General features: G+C 52.7%; 1 long non-coding RNA gene across 1 annotated transcript in view; it reads left to right on the top strand.

Annotated features, from left to right (window-relative positions):
- The window catches only part of LOC116942622 (uncharacterized), a 62,702-nt gene extending 50,522 nt beyond the window's left edge, over positions 1-12,180 (top strand). The window contains exons 3-4 of the long non-coding RNA XR_004402815.2: positions 360-11,020; positions 12,046-12,180. This is a non-coding gene — a long non-coding RNA (uncharacterized LOC116942622). The remainder of the gene's footprint in view (positions 1-359; positions 11,021-12,045) is intronic.
- The last annotated feature ends 5,138 nt before the right edge of the window (positions 12,181-17,318 follow it).

Genomic DNA, 17,318 nt, shown 5'->3' with positions numbered 1-17,318 from the left:
AGTACAGTACAGTATGACTGTAGCACGTTGCTTGCTGCGCCGCCCTCTGCTGTGCATGACGTGTCCCGCCGTGGTCTATAACACCTGGTATGCATACGTGGGTTGTCACCGCATCCGATTTCTGCCCAAGCTCTGCCCCGCTGAGCTTCTGGGATGAGACGAGATGGAGGTGCATTCCGATTGGCGCATACGACCAGTGGTTTGTCCTGTGGAGTTACTTGGCACCGCCATAGGAATGTGGCATTCCTTCCCCCCCCCCGGCCCCTCCCGCACCCCCACCCACCTCTGCACGGACTTATAGCTGCGGGCATCATGAATCCACTCTGGTAACATTCTGTTCGCTTCAACATTCATTTCAGAGGTTGGCGATGGGGCAATGAAGAGAAATCCTCGGGAGGACGAGCCAACCGCGGAGCGGCTTCACGATCTGGCAGGAGGAAGGAGGCGACGGCGACGCGTGGTGGCATCAACAGCCTTGGCCGCGATGACCTCTCGACCTTGTCAAAGGGATCTGAACAAAGAGTTCAGTTCCCCCGGTTGGCCGAGGAGGAGGGACACCCCAGAGGAGCAGAGTTCTCGACTCAGCCAGTGGGCCAATGTTGGGTCGTTAAAATGGGTAATCTTCGTTGTGGCGGTGGCCTGGGTCACGCCATGAGAACGTGGAACATCCACCGCTGAACCAGGGCCTCGAGCCGGGCGATGTGTGAGCCGGATGATTGAACAAATTTGGCCAGAATTATTTGTATCGTCAATTCTCCCGAGAGCCTTGCACAACGGAAGAGACGCGTTACGAGTGCAGCTTCAGCGGTGCTGCTTGTTGCTGCTCGCTTGGCGTTTTTGGGTCCTTGGGCAATGTGCTCAGCAACCGTAATTAATAGAATAATTACTTAGATTATTATACAAATCCTAATTATTGCTTATGTATTCATCCAAGGGAGCCATACTGTGGACAGTGTCTCTTTGGCAGGAGGGTGCTGCAGCCACTGCTGCATCGGGTTGTGATTTGTCAGTTGTTTCCGACAATTCATGATACATTTCGATTTAAAGCTTTCGTGACTGCAGGGATTCATCTTCTTGGTTATTTCGGTAAAGTCACGTAGGTAAAGTCACGTAGAACGTGACTTTACCGAAAGAACCAAGAAGATTAATTCATGATAAGTTTTGTTTATTATTCTTATTATTATACCGCGTGGAAGTAAAACGGAGCACCCGGACAAAACGCACGCCTTGCGCGAGGGGGCAACACTCGATCCCCGTACAGACGGAATAAACAGATGGAGATGAGTGAACACTTAGCTGTGCTGCCTCCTACGACGCCCACGAGAAGGGAGTTTCGCAACATCACCTGTCTGTGACCCACCAACCCTTCCTGCTGCCTCCCATAGTGCTGGGTCGACTTCATTCAAGGAAAATTAAATACACGAGCCACGGTTGTGCGAAACAGACTAATAGAGATACGTAGCGAATCATAGAGGAACAAGGTGACCTGTAGAAACGCATAAAGAGCCCGTAGAGATCCACAGAGAGAGTGACCCAAAGCATAACTAGAGATGTATACTCATGAAGAATCATCGATACACATCGATGCATAGAGACTCGTAGAAATAGATAGAGACATATTGAGACCAATAGAGACACGTAGAGAGAGATACTTATGGAGACCAATATAAGCACGTAATGACACGTAAACATACATTAAAGACACACCATTCAACCCAAACTATGGACCATAGAGTAGACCCAGGGGCCCACAGAGACCCATGGGGACACATAGAGACCCACAGAGATACGTTAAAGACACACACACCACAGGGCCAAGCCACCCACTCGACGGCCGCCACAGTGAACCCACTGCGATCGGCGCTCCGTCAACGCAGGAGGAGGATCAGCGACACGACATCTCGACACTGACATCGACATTCTGACCCAGATTGATGCTGGTGCTGATGCGATCATTCTCAAGAACAGAACAGATTCCCTCCGACGCAGAAATTAGGAGGGTGGAATTTTCACCACCAGCCTTGCAAGGGGTCTTCAAGAGGAGTTGAACGCCAATGATGCCTCAATGCTGCTCGTTCACTGCATCGCGCGCTTTCAGATGCGCTTCTGTAGCCGTCTGGAAGGCTCTCCCTTCCTATATTAGGAATTCATAGGAGCTGTGCACTTTAAAATCGTCTAGATTGAAAAACTCATTTCTTTCGAACCAATTTTTTTTTTAGATTAGTTTGTTGTCCTTCCCGCGCACTCCCGATGAGCACGGTTGGCTACGTACGGTGCGAAAGAAGTTCCACGTACACAGAACCACGTGCTGCGTAGCCGAAACCACCGCCACCGTATGCGGGCGATCAAGAAACTAAAGCGCGCGCGTGAGACTGCGGGGTCGGGGCTGGGAGAGGCTCGGAGTGGAATCCTCAGTGGGCAAATGTTACAAATCCACCCGCCACGCCTTTGAAAAACAAAGCGTGTTGTTTGATGTCCCTGTGTCGTATCGCGCGATTAATTTAAACAATTTTGCCGAATGCCTATCGCCCGCCCGACCAGCGAGTAATTGGTCAAACGAGCCAATTACGATTTTGGCTCGGCGTAAAGTCGCCCGCTGTATAATTATCTCGGGATTTACGCTCTGCAATCTCGTTTTTTCTTGTTGTTTTTGTTGCGAGAGCCCTTCGATGCTGTCGTGTTTGTTGTTGTGTGCGTGGCGTGGTCGTGGCCGATTGTGTGTGCGTCTCTGTGCGTGGGTTCGTCTGGGGAGAGCGGTGGCGCAGCGGTTAGCGCGCTAGACTGCGGAACAGGCCACTCCGAGTTCGATTCCTGCCCGCGGCTACCAAATCCAGTAACGATCACCTGAACCGGTTGTGGGGTCTCCCCTAGGTCGACTCGGCCTCAAATAAGCACCTGTTGCGGTGTGCAAACATCGTGCTGCTGGACACCACCCTCTCGCGTGCCAGGGGGAGAACACAAACACTGCGTACCGATAGACGCCCGAGTCAGGAATGGAATCTCGGCGCATTTTTTTTGCTGCGAGGAACATGTCACCATTTGCGCATTCCAAACTAACGACGACAACGATGATGATGGAACAGCCACGTAGATGAATCAGGAGCTGCTGCTGCTACATTTCACACGAGGCAGCAGCCAGTTACACAGCCCCCCCCCCTCCCAAAGATAATTTAATTACGGTGCTCAATTAGCACCGCTTAACATTACAGAACAAAGCAACGTGCTCTGGCGGTATACTCTGCAAACCGCGTTGATAGCTTGAAGAAGCCCCCCTGCCCCTACCATCAAAAGCCCACAATTTAACTCCATCTTAAGGTTATATTGACGCAACAGTAACGGGTGATTAAAGGGAGCATTGTGTTTGTTTACTTGTGGCGGCTGTGGTGGTGGTGGTGGTGCTGCTGCTGCTGGAGGTGGTGGTGCTGCTGGTGGGTGAAGATGGAGCATTGTTGTTGGAAAAGAATTTACTTTCAATTTCTCCAAGGAGCGTGCAGACCAGTCAATTGTGACCGTTCGTTTTAACTTTCTTTAGTGATATATATGTGCCAGCTTTATTTATTAAACCTACGACAGCTCATTGCGCCGGCACAAATAATCGCGCGCGTGAATTTGATATCGGAATAAACACACGCACACACTGACACACACGCACGCACACAAAAGACAAAGATCCCCCGTATAGCCTTAACAGACTGGAGGGGCAAGTGCTGTTACCGAGCACCTATGAATGCCGCAACGGTACACGAGGGGGTGGGTGGCCAGCACCACGCCCGACCGCCTTTATCTCCCTAGTGGCGATGTTTACACACTGCACCACCAGGTACTAATTTGAGGCTGAGTCGACCTAGGGGAGGCCCAGGACCGGTTTAGATAATCGTCACTGGTGTTGGCCGTGAGCGAGAATCGAACCTGGGTAGCCAGGTTCGTAGCGCAGCGCGCTAACCAACAACAACCGCCATTCGCCACTAAGTGGCGGTGACGTCACCACGACGCTTGTGCCAGGCCTTGAGGCCACGTGAAGTGTCGAACGCCCGCTGGCAGGAGGTCACGGGGCAGACCCAAGTGCCACGGGTCGGCTGACTAAGATGACTGAGATGACTGGCTGATGCACCACCTGTGCCCCCTACTGTGCCAATCTGCTGTGCTTTAGCCACCCGGCGCTCCGCTCGTTGTTGTGAGCGTCGCTCCTCCGCCCTCCGTTGTTGTTGGAGGGCGACTACCTCCAACTGCCCAGTAGCGTCCTTCACGAGTCTCCTCCACATAGGCCGATCTTGACACCGCTGGTGCCAGTCATCGGCAAGTCCACTCAGCTCCACGTCCTCCCGTACCACATCACTTCACATCTTCTCTAGCCCGTGCCGCGCCCGTTTAGCCCCCTTGATCCGGCCAAACAAAAGCTGTTTAGGCATGCGTTGGCTGGGCATGCGGGCTACATGACCCAGCCAACGCAGCCTTGCCTGCCGGAGGAGTTCACCGATGGGACCTTGTCCAGATCTTTCAAGGATTTGTGTGCTCCTCACACAATCCAGCCTGGTTAAACCCAGGATGGATCGTAGGTAGGCTAGCCCAAATGTTTCTAACCGGCTAAGATCTTCCATTAGGGGGGTCCACGTTTCGCAAGCGTAGAGAAGGGAGGGAATGACCGTGGCCGAGAAGACCTGAAGCTTAGTGCGGAGCGACAGACCATGCAGCTTCCACACAGCGTTACGCAACCGATGAAAATATATTTCCGCTCGACTGATTCGGAGACCTCTGCTGTTAAACTGGAGCCGGTCATAAGCACACTGCCCAGGTATGGGCAACTCTCCACTCTCTCCACAACTGCCCCATCTCCGATAGGGAGTTGTGGGGGTGGAGTGTCCGATGGTACAAAATACCCAGGCAGGTGCTTAGTTTTGGTGGGGCTGATGGTAAGGCTCCATCTCTTAGTGGCACGCTCCAGTCTCAGCAGCAGCGTCTCAAACTCATCCTCTGAATGAGCAGCTATTACCAAATAATCGGCATACATAACGTGGTAGAGCAATAAGGAGCCATCCCTTGACCGCACCCGGGCATCGATCAGCCTCCCATTATATCTGTACCAACTGGAGATTCCCCCGGTACAGCTATTGAAGGCTTCACGAACTACGTGGTGAAAATAGATGTTAAATAACGTGGGAGACAGAGGACATCACTGTCGCACCCTAAGGTGTACAGGGAATGGCTCTGACTCCCGACCACGTAGTTTTACCCGGACCCGCTCACCATCATGAAGGTCCTTAATGATCGTGAGCAGAGGGTCAGGACTCCAAGAGCACAAAGAACAACCCAGAGCCCAGGCCTACTGATGGTATCATAGGCCTTGACCAGGTCAATAAAGCAGATATGTAGGTCTTGTTGGAATTCCCTACCACCTCTGCTGTAGCAGACGGACAGAAAATATGGCATCTGTGCAGGACCGCCCCTCCCTGAAACCGCATTGGGGCTGCGCAAGCCTCTCCTCAGCGTGCCTGGCAAGGCGTTGTTGAATAATCCTTGCCAGGACCTTTCCCGGCACACTGAGGAGTGAGTTGCCCCTGTAGTTGTTACAGTCTGTGCGGTCCCCCTTCTTAAAGAGGGGGACCACCAGAGTATCCTTCCAATCCTGCAGAACCCGTCCAGTGGTCCAGACTGTTGTTATGATGTCATATAGGGCAGTCTGTGTACAAACGCCACCCTCCCTCAGCATTTCGCTTGGGAGATCATCTCTGCCCGGTGCCTTTCCTGGTCTCAGACTCCCGATCGCCTTCAGTACTTCCTCAACAGATGGCACTTCAGCCAGCCACTCACAGGGGGTGACTTCTTCCAATATTTGTGGCACCGCAGCCTCAGCAGGGTCATCGATGTTTTCCTGGTTGAGGGATTTCCCCTCCCCCAGGACCTCACAGAAATGCTCAGCAAATCTGAAAACCTGTTCCTGGGGGTCGGAGATTGGATCACCGTTTTTCCCCCTAATGATGGTAATAGGTGTGGCGCTGCAGGTTACTTTTTTGATGGAGTTAAATAGACATTTGTGATCGCGGGCCATTGAGGCAGACTCCATCTCCTCAGCAACCCGCGACCACCACCCATCCTTGCAGCACCTCACGGCTCTCCGAACCTCCGAGCGAAGGCTGCGGTAAGCCTCCTCATTCTCTGACGTGGGAATCTGTAGCCGATGACAGTGGGCTTGTCGCTTTTTCTCAACTATCCTGAACACCTCCTCTGTCAGCCAGGGTCTCTTGGGAGGTCTGGACCGCGTACCCAAAGCAGCCATTGCAGCTGCATGAGTGACAGTCCTTAACCTCGCCCATTTACCCTCGACATCAGGAGGAGTGGGGGACGATGTCAACCCCAGCTGCAAGTGATGATGAAATTCTCGCTTGCAATTTTCATCAGCTAACTGAGACCAGGCCACTTTAGGTTGGAATGGGGTCCTGGGTGTACACCCACCACTGGAGTGGAAGAATGGCAGGCGGATCTTACAGATAACTAGTCGATGAACAGAGGGCAGATCAGCTCCACGGTAGGTCCTGTTGCCAAGGACATGGGCTCGCATCCGCTGGTCCGTCATTATGTTGTCCAGCAGATGTTCTTGCTTCGACCCGGCATGAATCCATGATGTTGTGTGGATGCGCCGTTGCCGGAACAGCGTGTTGGTAATTACAAGCCCATGGGCTGCGCAAAAATCTAGCAGCCTCCTACCGTTGTTATTGAGCTGATCTGGCTCATGCCCTCCAATCACTCCAGACCAGGTGCCAGCATCATGACCAACTCGGGCATTGAAGTCACCCAACAAGATTACTCTATCCCAAGGGGCCACTTTAGCCAGCACCTGTGACAGGAGGTCATAGAAGGCATCTGACTCATCGGCTTTGCCTGCATTCCTCCACGGATGTTCGTCTTCGGTGGGGGCATAAGTAACCACGACCACCACTCCTCGCCTCCGGTTGATGGGAAGGCGATCCCAAAGTAGCCTGGGGCCTACAGCTTCCCACACCTCACCGCCATGCTCCCATGCCCCTTCATTCTTTTGTTCAAAAGAAGAGTCACACCCTGTTGTTTGGCAGTCTGCTGCCCCGAATAGAGGACTGTCCACCTCTCATGGTGGCAGGAGCCAGAACCGGTCCACCGGACCTCCTGAATGCCACAGAGATCCAGGTGGTACCGGTCCAGCTCCCGACAGAGGAGTGGCAGCCTCTCCTCCGCAGTGAGCGTTCGAACATTCCACGTGGCCACACGAAGTGGCTTTTCGTTGTTTCTAGAGGAGCCCCGAGGGTAGAGATTCAATCTCCTGGCTTCGCCAATTGGGGTTTGGCGAGGAGACGTCATAGACGCCTGTTCCCCCGGGGCCTCCGGCACAAGCTTATTGGTTACATATTTAAGTCGTGGTTTCGTGGTAATTTATTGAAGGTGGAGGGGTTACCAGCTCCTCGCACCCGTCCAGAGCCCTCGTTTAGCCACTGCGGTGGTCACAGACGCCATGAGGGGAGAGGCCAATCGGAATTGGCCCTCCCCCCACAGCTCAGTCCACGACAGAGTTGCCCGTCCGGCACCGCGAGGAGGTAGGGGGTTGTTTTGCCGCACACACACACAAGCACACACACGCGCGCGAAGGCAAAGATTACCCGTATAGCCTTTATACTGTTGGGGGAAAGTGCTGTGAGCAAGTAGCAACCAATCAAGGCGGGCAGGGCACAACGACGTGTGGGTGGGTGGCCAGACACCACGCACGGCCGCCTTTGTCTCCCCCCGTGCCGACGAGTACTGCACGCCCGCGCCAGGTGCTCGCTCATAAGGCAGAAGCTCGGGGTTGAGATCTGAATCGGAGCCTGATGTTGGTCGTGAGCGAGAAGCGGGTCGCTGGGGGGGGGGGGGGGCGGGGGAGCTGCCTAGAGCTCCGTCCGCCAGCAGTGACGCGAGCGAGAAATTGCAGGGTCTGCGCCTCTACGTATTTGAAACGTTATCTATTTTTAAAATAAAATTTGGAGCATCGACATGAGAACAGAAGTAAATCATCCGGCTAATCGTCTGTTTGAGCATACGTCACCACGCTGGTCGGTGTGGGCTATTGTGAAGACGCCAGGAAGAATTCGGTTCTGATATCACTCACTGTACGGATAATAGCCGTGGTCGGGAATCGAACTCGGGTGGCCCGGTTCGTAGCGAAGCGTGCTAACCGGCGCACCACCGCTTCCCGCAACCCTATAGCCTTTAACAGACTGTTGGGGCAAGTGCTGCTAGCGAGCACCTACGAAGGCCGGCACGGCCCAAGAGAATGTGGAGTGGGCAACACCACGCCCCGGCGCCTTTGTCTCCCGAGCTTGCGATGTTTACACACCGCACCAGCTGCTCACTTTGAGGCTGAGTCGACGTAGCGGAGGCCCGAGACCGGTCCAGATAACCGTCATCGGTGTTGGTGGCCGTGAGCTGTACATCAAGCTCAAGTCGCCGGGTTCGATGCGAAGCGCGCTAACCGCTGCGCCACCGCTCCCCGCCAACGCAAACGACAAAGACAAATATCCCCCGCTTAGCCTCAACAGCCTGTTGGGGCAGGGGCTGTTGGCGGGCACCTATGGAGGGCGACAGGGCAGCACCGCCGCGCACACAACGCACCGCGTGGGACGTGACGTTGAAGAGGCGTTCTCTGCGGTGCGGTTAGCAAAATCTTCAACGTGACATCCCGGCATCGTTTCTTTTGGCAGTTCCTGCCTCTATCATCAATATCCTCCATCCTCGTCCCCACACCTACTACCCCCCCCTCCCCCGTGGCTTTGTTTTGTGCGGGTCACACCTCGGTGATGATGCTGAGTTGAGTTGACAAACAGCCCAAAGTTGACTTGGCTTTTTAGACAGTCATCTATATCATCATTATCATCATCAGCAGCAGCATCATCAATCTTCGTCGTTAGCCACTGATCTAGGTCAACAACAACAACAAACACGTTGAGTATTTTTTTTGTATTTATGTAGTTCTCTGCTCACTTGCCATGCCTCACATTTTCGGGGGAGTTGAGATTTGGGAGTAGTTTCGTGAAATGAAGGTCATTTAAATGGCGCACGCTCAAGGGAACCAATACTTCGTTCCTTGCTGAGCTCTGTATCCAGCAGTGGATTTAACATGGCTGCTGCTGATTATTATGATTATGATAATGATGATGATAGAGATGAAACATTAAAGGATGTTTCCATTCGTACAACCCTAGCGCGCCGCTCATATCAATTGCCCGCCCTGATCCCAGCCTGTGGAAAGTCCACATTCCTATGGCCAGGTACCTGTACATTACATCCAACATCAGAAACTCACAATAAGATAATAATTATTGTTATTTTGATTCAGCAGCGGGAGTGGAAGATTTTAAGAGTTCAAACCCTGCTTGGAAGTTCACTCGCTCAGCCCATCATCATCATCCCCCCCCAACTCCGGGGGCCGATAAAATCAGTACCAATGTGTGGCTACTCCAACAGCGCTTGTCGTACGCATAGGCTCTCCCACGAACCCGCTATAACGTGGAATTTCCACCGCAGGAATCTTAGACGAGGCCAGCCTCGACAATGCGATACTCAGGTGTGCAGGGAATCTCTGTGACCCGAATTTGACTTTGAACCGGGATGAGAACCTGACCTTTCACGCCCGCGATGGTAGCTACTGCGCCGAGCGGCGGCCGGATTTACGTTTCTCAGAAGCCATAAGTCTGGCTCCCGCCGTACGGCGCTACATAACATTAATAGGAGCCTGCTCTGAGGTTAAGCACGGCCAATAACAAATATATAATGAGCCGGAAGAGCTACGCGTGGGTGAGTGTGAGTGTGTGACTGTGGGGGAGCGGTGGCGCAGTGGTTAGCGCGCTGTGCTACGCACCCGGCGACCCTAGTTCGATCGACGCTCACGGTCGACACCAAGTGACGATTATCTGAACCGGTCCTGTGCCTCCATCCCCTAGGTCGACTCGGCATCAAATGAGTGCCTGGTGCGGTGTGCAAACATCGCCACTCGGGAGACAAAGGCGGTCGGGCGTGGTTGCCGGCCAACCACCCCCTCGTGTGCCGTGCCAGCCTTCATAGGCGCTACTTGCCCCAACAGTCTGTTCAGGCTATACGGGGGATCTTTGTCTTTGGCTTTCGTGGGCTTTCCACCATGATGCGTCTTGCTGGACCCAATCTGGCTCGCGAGGCGTTTGAGTAGCGATATTCTAGTCGGGCTTTAGCTCTCCGGGGTAAAATATCAATGGCAGTAATACAGCCATGGGCATAAAAGGCTCGCCACCGCCATGCCATAGGAACGTGGATTTTCCACCGCTGGAGTTTCTACAGTCAGGGCTGTAAAGGGGAGAGTCAAGGACGTGACACCGAGCAGTCGTCTGTTGTTGCTGCGTCTCTCCGTGTCTTCGCGTTGCAAGTTGGTGTTGTTTTACACGGATGATAACACGTGAGATAGACGAGGATAGTGTCTTATGCCAGAGAGCCCCTGGGGTATTCTTCCCAAATGTGGCCCCCTTTGTCTCTGTGTGCGGCGAGTCCTTGTTTAACGAGGTGCCGCGTTAAGCGAAAATCGAGTTGAGCGAAAACAATTTTTCCCCTTAATTAATGTGACCATGAGGTTTGGCGAGGTACGACGTGCACACGCGGATGTGCGTAAGCACGTTCAATTTATTCGCACAGTGCGTAGCGCGCGCGCGTTCCAGCATTGTACGAAACGTGTTCACGAATGTAAGAACTGTGATGCCGCGTAAACGAGTTACAGTGTGAACACCACCGCGTTACGCGACGACTGACCACCGTAGGCGTGTGCGTGTCTGTCTGTGTCTCACCCCGGCTCTCTCTGTCTCTACATCCCCCCCCCCCCGCCGCCCTCCCGTATCATCTCCCATTCACAGAGATCGTCGCTCTTTCGTGAGACCGCCATCTGTGAGCAAACACCGCCCTCTGATGGCGCCTGCTGGACTTTCATTTCCAAGTGGAGCGACGTTATCACACACGTTGTGGTTCATCATCGTCGTCGTACATGGGTATATTTATACTGGTAGGAAACGTAGTGGACTGGAAGCCCAACCGGGATTAATTCACAGTGAGGCAGGGGATTAATTGTGTATGTCTGTGGATGTCTGTCCACGTGGGAGGGGTGGGGCTGGGTGGAGCGGGGAGGGTAGGGAGGGGCTGGGTGGGGAGGGGCTGGGTGGGGAGGGGATGGTGGGGAGGGGCTGAGTGGGGAGGGTGGGGCTGGGTGGGGGGTGGGAGGGGTGGGGCTGGGAGGGGTGGTGCTGGGAGGGGTGGGGCTGGGAGGGGTGGGGCTGGGTGGGGAGGGGCTGGTCACCCCGTGGTGCCCTTATAAAACTCAACGTTTAACCTACTCACGCCGGCTTGTGCCCGCCCTCACAGTCGGGCATATTTGCGGAATACACCACGTGGTGCCGCCGTTGACCCTGGCCATTGACCGAGCAACCCAACGTTCCTACCAGCCCCCTCCGCAGGAATGTGTTCGCTGCTGGTATAGAGTTGCCACCTCTCCGGGCAGTCATTAACCTCCTAATTCAAATTAAGTGTGAGCGTTTAAGCTAGTGCTGTGTGTTCCATTTACAACTATCTCACTGATTTGCAATGCCCCTCTATCTTATTAATAGCGGATTGAATTTTCAGCTTTGTCAAGAGCGGCCTCTGCGGATGACGAGGCTCGTGAAGGACGCTACTGGGCAGTGGGAGGAGAGTCGCTCCTCCCGCAACAGCGGAGGAGCGACGCTCACAACAACGGGCAGCAGATAAAACGCAGCTCGTTGGCACAGTGGGGAACACAGGTGGTGCATCTGCCAGTCACTTCAGTCAGTCACACATGGCACACTGCGTGAGTCTCGTAACCTCCTGCACCAAACGTGGCACAGCAGTCAACTCATGACACCTGGGTCTGTCCCGCGACCTCCGGCCAGCAGCCAGCCTTCGACACTTCACGTGGCCTCAAGGTGCACCTAGCCTGGCACAAGCACCGCGATGAAGCTCCCCCCCCTTCTCCCCCGCGTGTTCCTCTCTCTGCCTCTCCTCCCATTCTCATCGCAGGCGCCCTCCTCTTCCCTCTGCGGACTTCTGTGCGGATTCGTCTCCTCGTGACGTCGTTCGCGTTCCCTTTATCCATCAGCCTGGGCGAGTCGCTGCGAGGGCTCCTCGCGTGTGTCAAGGGGGAGGGGGGAGGGGTGGGAGAGGGGAGGGGCGGGAGAGGGGAGGGGCGGGAGAGGGGCGGGGTTGGAGAGGGGGGAAAGAGGGAGGGAGGGAGGGGGGAGGGAGGGAGAGGGGGGCGGGGGAGGAGGGGGCGGTGCTTTCAAATAAATTTTAAATTCTCTTTTTCGCCTGTAACTTTTGTACAACAACCTTGAACTCATTAAATTAATAAATAAATAAAACCAATCATGCTTTGCGTTGCGTTTTTTATTTTATTCTCTGAGACACCGCAATGACGAGGTGCCCATCTTGGCCGGGGCAGTTGGATGGCGACGCACGTGGCACTGTGACACAGCAGCACTATCGAGTGGGAGTTTATTTTCAATTGTTACACGGATGATGATGATGATGTTAGGTTGTGATCCCGATTAGCCAGTAGCATTTCTTGTTTTGTTGTTGTTGTACACGGGAGATCCGTGGTGCTGCGTGAGTTACAGCAGCAGGGACAACAACAACAACAACAACAACAACGTGCACGTCGATATTTCAGAGAATGAGTGCAGCGGAGGCTTTGAGCAATGCTGCACCACTAACACGCTGGATGTTTAGAGGTCGCAAAAAGAACACACGGCCGAGGATTGTTCGATCACAGCACGGATGCTGCTGCTGTGAAACTCACTCCCCGTGGGTGGGCTCCGAGGAGGTGTCGCAGCCACTGGCTCGCCACGAGACGGCGGTACGGCAAAGTGTGGAGGAATCTCCCTCTGCTTTGGGTCTTTCGGTAAAGTCACGTAGATAGGTTCAAAGAAAATAACAAAGCAACAAAAAAACTACGACGTTCAGATCGCAACACAAGCGAAACGTTGTGGGTTTTTTTTGGGGGGTTATTTTCTTTGAACCTATCTATGTGACTTTACCGAAAGACCCAAAGAATATGAATTCCTGCAGTCACGAAAGCTTTAAGTCAAGATTTAATCTCCATCTGTTTTTTTTCCCATCTGTACGGGGATCGAGTGTTGCCCCTTCGCGCAAGGCGTCGCTTCTCTCCGGGTGCTCGGGTTATCTACCACGTGATATAATGACAATTAAATATACCCATCGTTCAAATATACCCATCGTTCCTTATTTGGCGGAAAATATCTTAACATATACAATCCAATGTAGCAGTCCCAGGAGCATCCTGAATAAGAGTCAGACGAATCAGCGTGGCTCTTAATAATAATAAAAAACAATTTATTTCATTGAAGACCAAGTCCATAGCGCCCCCTTGTGGAAGGCTAGGGGCACTTCCTGTTTTACAACAGCAAATTATCCAGCTGTGGATTGACCAGGGATGATGGTGGCGGTAATGATGTAGAAGTGGACAAATTATGTCGTTGATGCTTCTGCTGCTGCTGATGTTGCCGCATTGGCAGTGGCGGATAAGCACAGAGAACAGTAACAACTCAACACGCTCACCAACGACGCGGTGGCCTTGAATAGAAACGCAAAACATATAATAGTACGTGCATGATGGGCAATGGGCCTTCTTCATAGCAAATACAAATAAAGAAGGGGCATTGCTCGAAACGTTGCCCGTTATATATTTGCGCTTCTAAGGTCGTGTTATTTAGACGAATGTGCTGAACGTTGTTGCTGCTACGACGCAGAAGCGGCCGGTTTTGTCGAGGAGGAAATCGGATCCAACCCGGAGAAAACCCGCCACGCCATGCAGGGGATAACATGCGGCACGTACCGAGTCCACATCGCCCTCTTGGGGCGCGCCTGCTGTGCCCGCCAAGATGACACCAACATGACAGCAACATGACACCAACATGACACAAAGATGACACCAAGATGACACCAACATGACACCAACATGACACCAACATGACACAAAGATGACACCAAGATGACACCAACATGACACCAACATGACACAAAGATGACACCAACATGACACCAACATGACACAAAGATGACGACAACATGACACCAACATGACACCAACATGACACAAACATGACACCATGATGACACCAACATGATACCAACATGACACCAACATGACACCATGATGACACCAACATGACACAAAGATGACGACAACATGACACCAACATGACACAAAGATGACGACAACATGACACCAACATGACACCAACATGACACCAACATGACACCAACGTGACACCAACATGACACCATGATGACACCAACATGACACAAAGATGACGACAACATGACACCAACATGACACCAACATGACACCAACATGGCACCAACATGACACAAACATGACACCAACATGACACCAACATGACACCAATCGACGTTCCTGGGACACATCCCGATCGCAGGGTTGTGGTGGCTGTGCAGGCCCCTAAACGCGATGCGTTCCATACAGAGCATCGCCGACAGCTGCTGCCTTCCTCATGACGCGTGCCATCAGTTGCCGACGGTGGCGCACGTCACCTGCTAATTGGACCCCGCCAGAGAGGCAGATTCGCGATTTGCGGTTTGACCTCTTGACCCAACCACAGCAAGGGCGCGGTGTTGTACTCCACAATGATAACACTAAATACTTGTCATTTTTTTTATTTTACCGGGTAAGGCCTACGGAGCTATTCTATGACTTTTTTTTTTGGCAGAAGCGACCTGGCCACAAATGATAGCTCAACCAAGTGGGCGTATCGTGTGGACAAAGTATTGCAGCCAAATACTCTAAAAGCGTGATGTTGATTCTATTTGTCGAGGGAAAAACCGGAGGACCCGGAGAAAAAATTCACTCGACCACGCGGTGAGAGAAAAGCAAACTCCAAATATACAGCAGCAGGCACCAGGGTCGGGAGTAACCTCACGACCTCCTGAGTACCAGGCGAGGTAGTAAACATCTCACCACGTGGAGAGAGACACGCAAACTCCAAATATACAGCAGCAGGCGTCAGGGTCGGGATCGACCTCACGACCTCCTGTGTACCAGGCGAGGAAGTTAACATCTCACCACGTGGAGAGAGACACGCAAACTCCAAATATACAGCAGCAGGCGTCAGGGTTGAGATCGACCCATGATGCTGATGATAATGATCATTCTCAGAATAATCACAAGAACAACATAATGGTTCATAATGATGCTACAATGGCAGCGATTATTCACAATAAGCAAATGTTGCTGATGATGATGCAGCCAATTGATTAATGATTACTTTACACTTGGCGAGGGTCATTATTTAAGAATAATCACCAACTCCCTCTTCTAGAGGGGCTCTCTAGAACTCCGTCGAGTGGAGGGCCTTTCGGCCAGTGGTGGCGAGAGCAAAGCAATTGCAGTGGCTGCGCCTTTGCCAAATGTACAGAGTCTTCATCAACAGCAGAGGGCAGCATCACCACACGATCCATGACACGCTCCCAAACAGAAGGGAACAAAAAACGTACAGGCAGACCTCGCTTAGCGCGACCCCGTAGAACGTTGATTCGCTATAGTGCTCTTTTTTCATTGGCATATTTTTTTGTTCATGAAAAAAATAAGAAAGTTAAATCTACAATAGGCTTATGAGTGAGAAACCCCACCATCCCCCCCATCATTCGCTCAGCCAATGAGAGCGACTTAAACTCTCAACCAACCAGACCCCCCCGCTCGAGATTCGATTATCACGATAACAGGCGACGTTTCGGGCAATGATACTTCTTCAGAACAGATGGAGAGGCCACCAAGCATTAATTTGTGAAATTCAGGTCCCTCTCTCCAGTGTACCTTCCCCTCCTCTCTCGTTTCTTCTCTCTCTGCCTTACTCCCTTCTGTCTAAGCAAGTACTAAGCCTCCCCCTTCCTCCCAAAGCCCCCCCCCCCCGAGCCCCACCCCCCCCCCTCTTAGCCCCCCCCCCCCCCCCACACCATCCACCGACTTCCCCTACATCCCCCGTCCCCCCCACTCGGCGTGCTTGGTGAAGTATGGTGAGGCATTCCCCCCCTCCGCCTTCCCCCCATTGAGCGGCATGGCGTGCGCAAGGCGGCCTTCATCCAGCAGTGGATAAGCTAAAGGACCGTTGCAAGATAGGCAAGGTGCTATCGCAGGGGGGTCGGGCAAGCTGCGGAATCGGAGCCGCACTCGGCCCTTTCAGGAGCTGCGTTCGTGAACGTTGTTTATCAAGTGACCACCATCTCGCATTCGCCACAACGGTGAATTGCGGCTCTTTAAGTTTTTTTTCTTACCGAATCCGAAAAAAAATGGCTCTACTCGTCCTTTGGGCTGTCGACCCCTGCCTGGTCTATTGCGCTGTGTTCTTTATTCATTGTATTTGTCCTCGGTTTTTTTGTTTTCTGCCTCGTTTGTTTTTTGCATTGAAAGTGTGTCTCGTTTGTACCGTTGGGTCGTCTTGCTGACTCGATTTGAACCCGCAGTCTCGTTTATTCCCTCTCGTTTGTGATGCTCCTCCGCTGCCTATTGTCCCTCTCGCTGCCTATTGTCCATCTCGCTGTCTATTGTCCCTCTCGCTGCCTATTGTCCCTCTCGCTGTCTATTGTTCCTCCGCTGTCTATTGTCCCTCTCGCTGTCTATTGTCCCTCTCGCTGTCTATTGTCCTTCTAGCTTTCTATTGTCCCTCTCGCTGTCTATTATCCCTCTCGCTGTCTATTGTCCCTCTCGCTGTCTATTGTCCCTCTCGCTGTCTATTGTCCCTCTCGCTGTCTATTGCTCCTCCGCTGTCTATTGTCCCTCTCGCTGTCTATTGTCCCTCTCGCTGTCTATTGTCCCTCTCGCTGTCTATTGTCCCTCTCGCTGTCTATTGTCCCTCTCTCTGTCTATTGTCCCTCTCGCTTTCTATTGTCCCTCTCGCTGTCTATTGTCCGTCTCGCTGTCTATTGTCCGTCTCGCTGTCTATTGTCCCCCTCGCTGTCTATTGTCCCTCTCGCTGTCTATTGTCCGTCTCGCTGTCTATTGTCCCTCTCGCTGTCTATTGTCCCTCTCGCTGTCTATTGTCCCTCTCGCTGTCTATTGTTCCTCCGCTGTCTATTGTCCCTCTCGCTGTCTATTGTCCCTCTCGCTGTCTATTGTCCTTCTAGCTTTCTATTGTCCCTCTCGCTGTCTATTATCCCTCTCGCTGTCTATTGTCCCTCTCGCTGTCTATTGTCCCTCTCGCTGTCTATTGTCCCTCTCGCTGTCTATTGCTCCTCCGCTGTCTATTGTCCCTCTCGCT

This window comes from Petromyzon marinus, chromosome 15 (genome assembly GCF_048934315.1).
Source record: "Petromyzon marinus isolate PM22_M1 ecotype Great Lakes invasive population chromosome 15, UKy_Petmar_22M1.pri1.0, whole genome shotgun sequence".
In the NCBI taxonomy this organism is placed as follows: domain Eukaryota; kingdom Metazoa; phylum Chordata; class Hyperoartia; order Petromyzontiformes; family Petromyzontidae; genus Petromyzon; species Petromyzon marinus.
The sequence above is the reverse complement of the archived record's forward strand: the minus strand, read 5'-3'. Positions and strand labels throughout refer to the sequence as shown.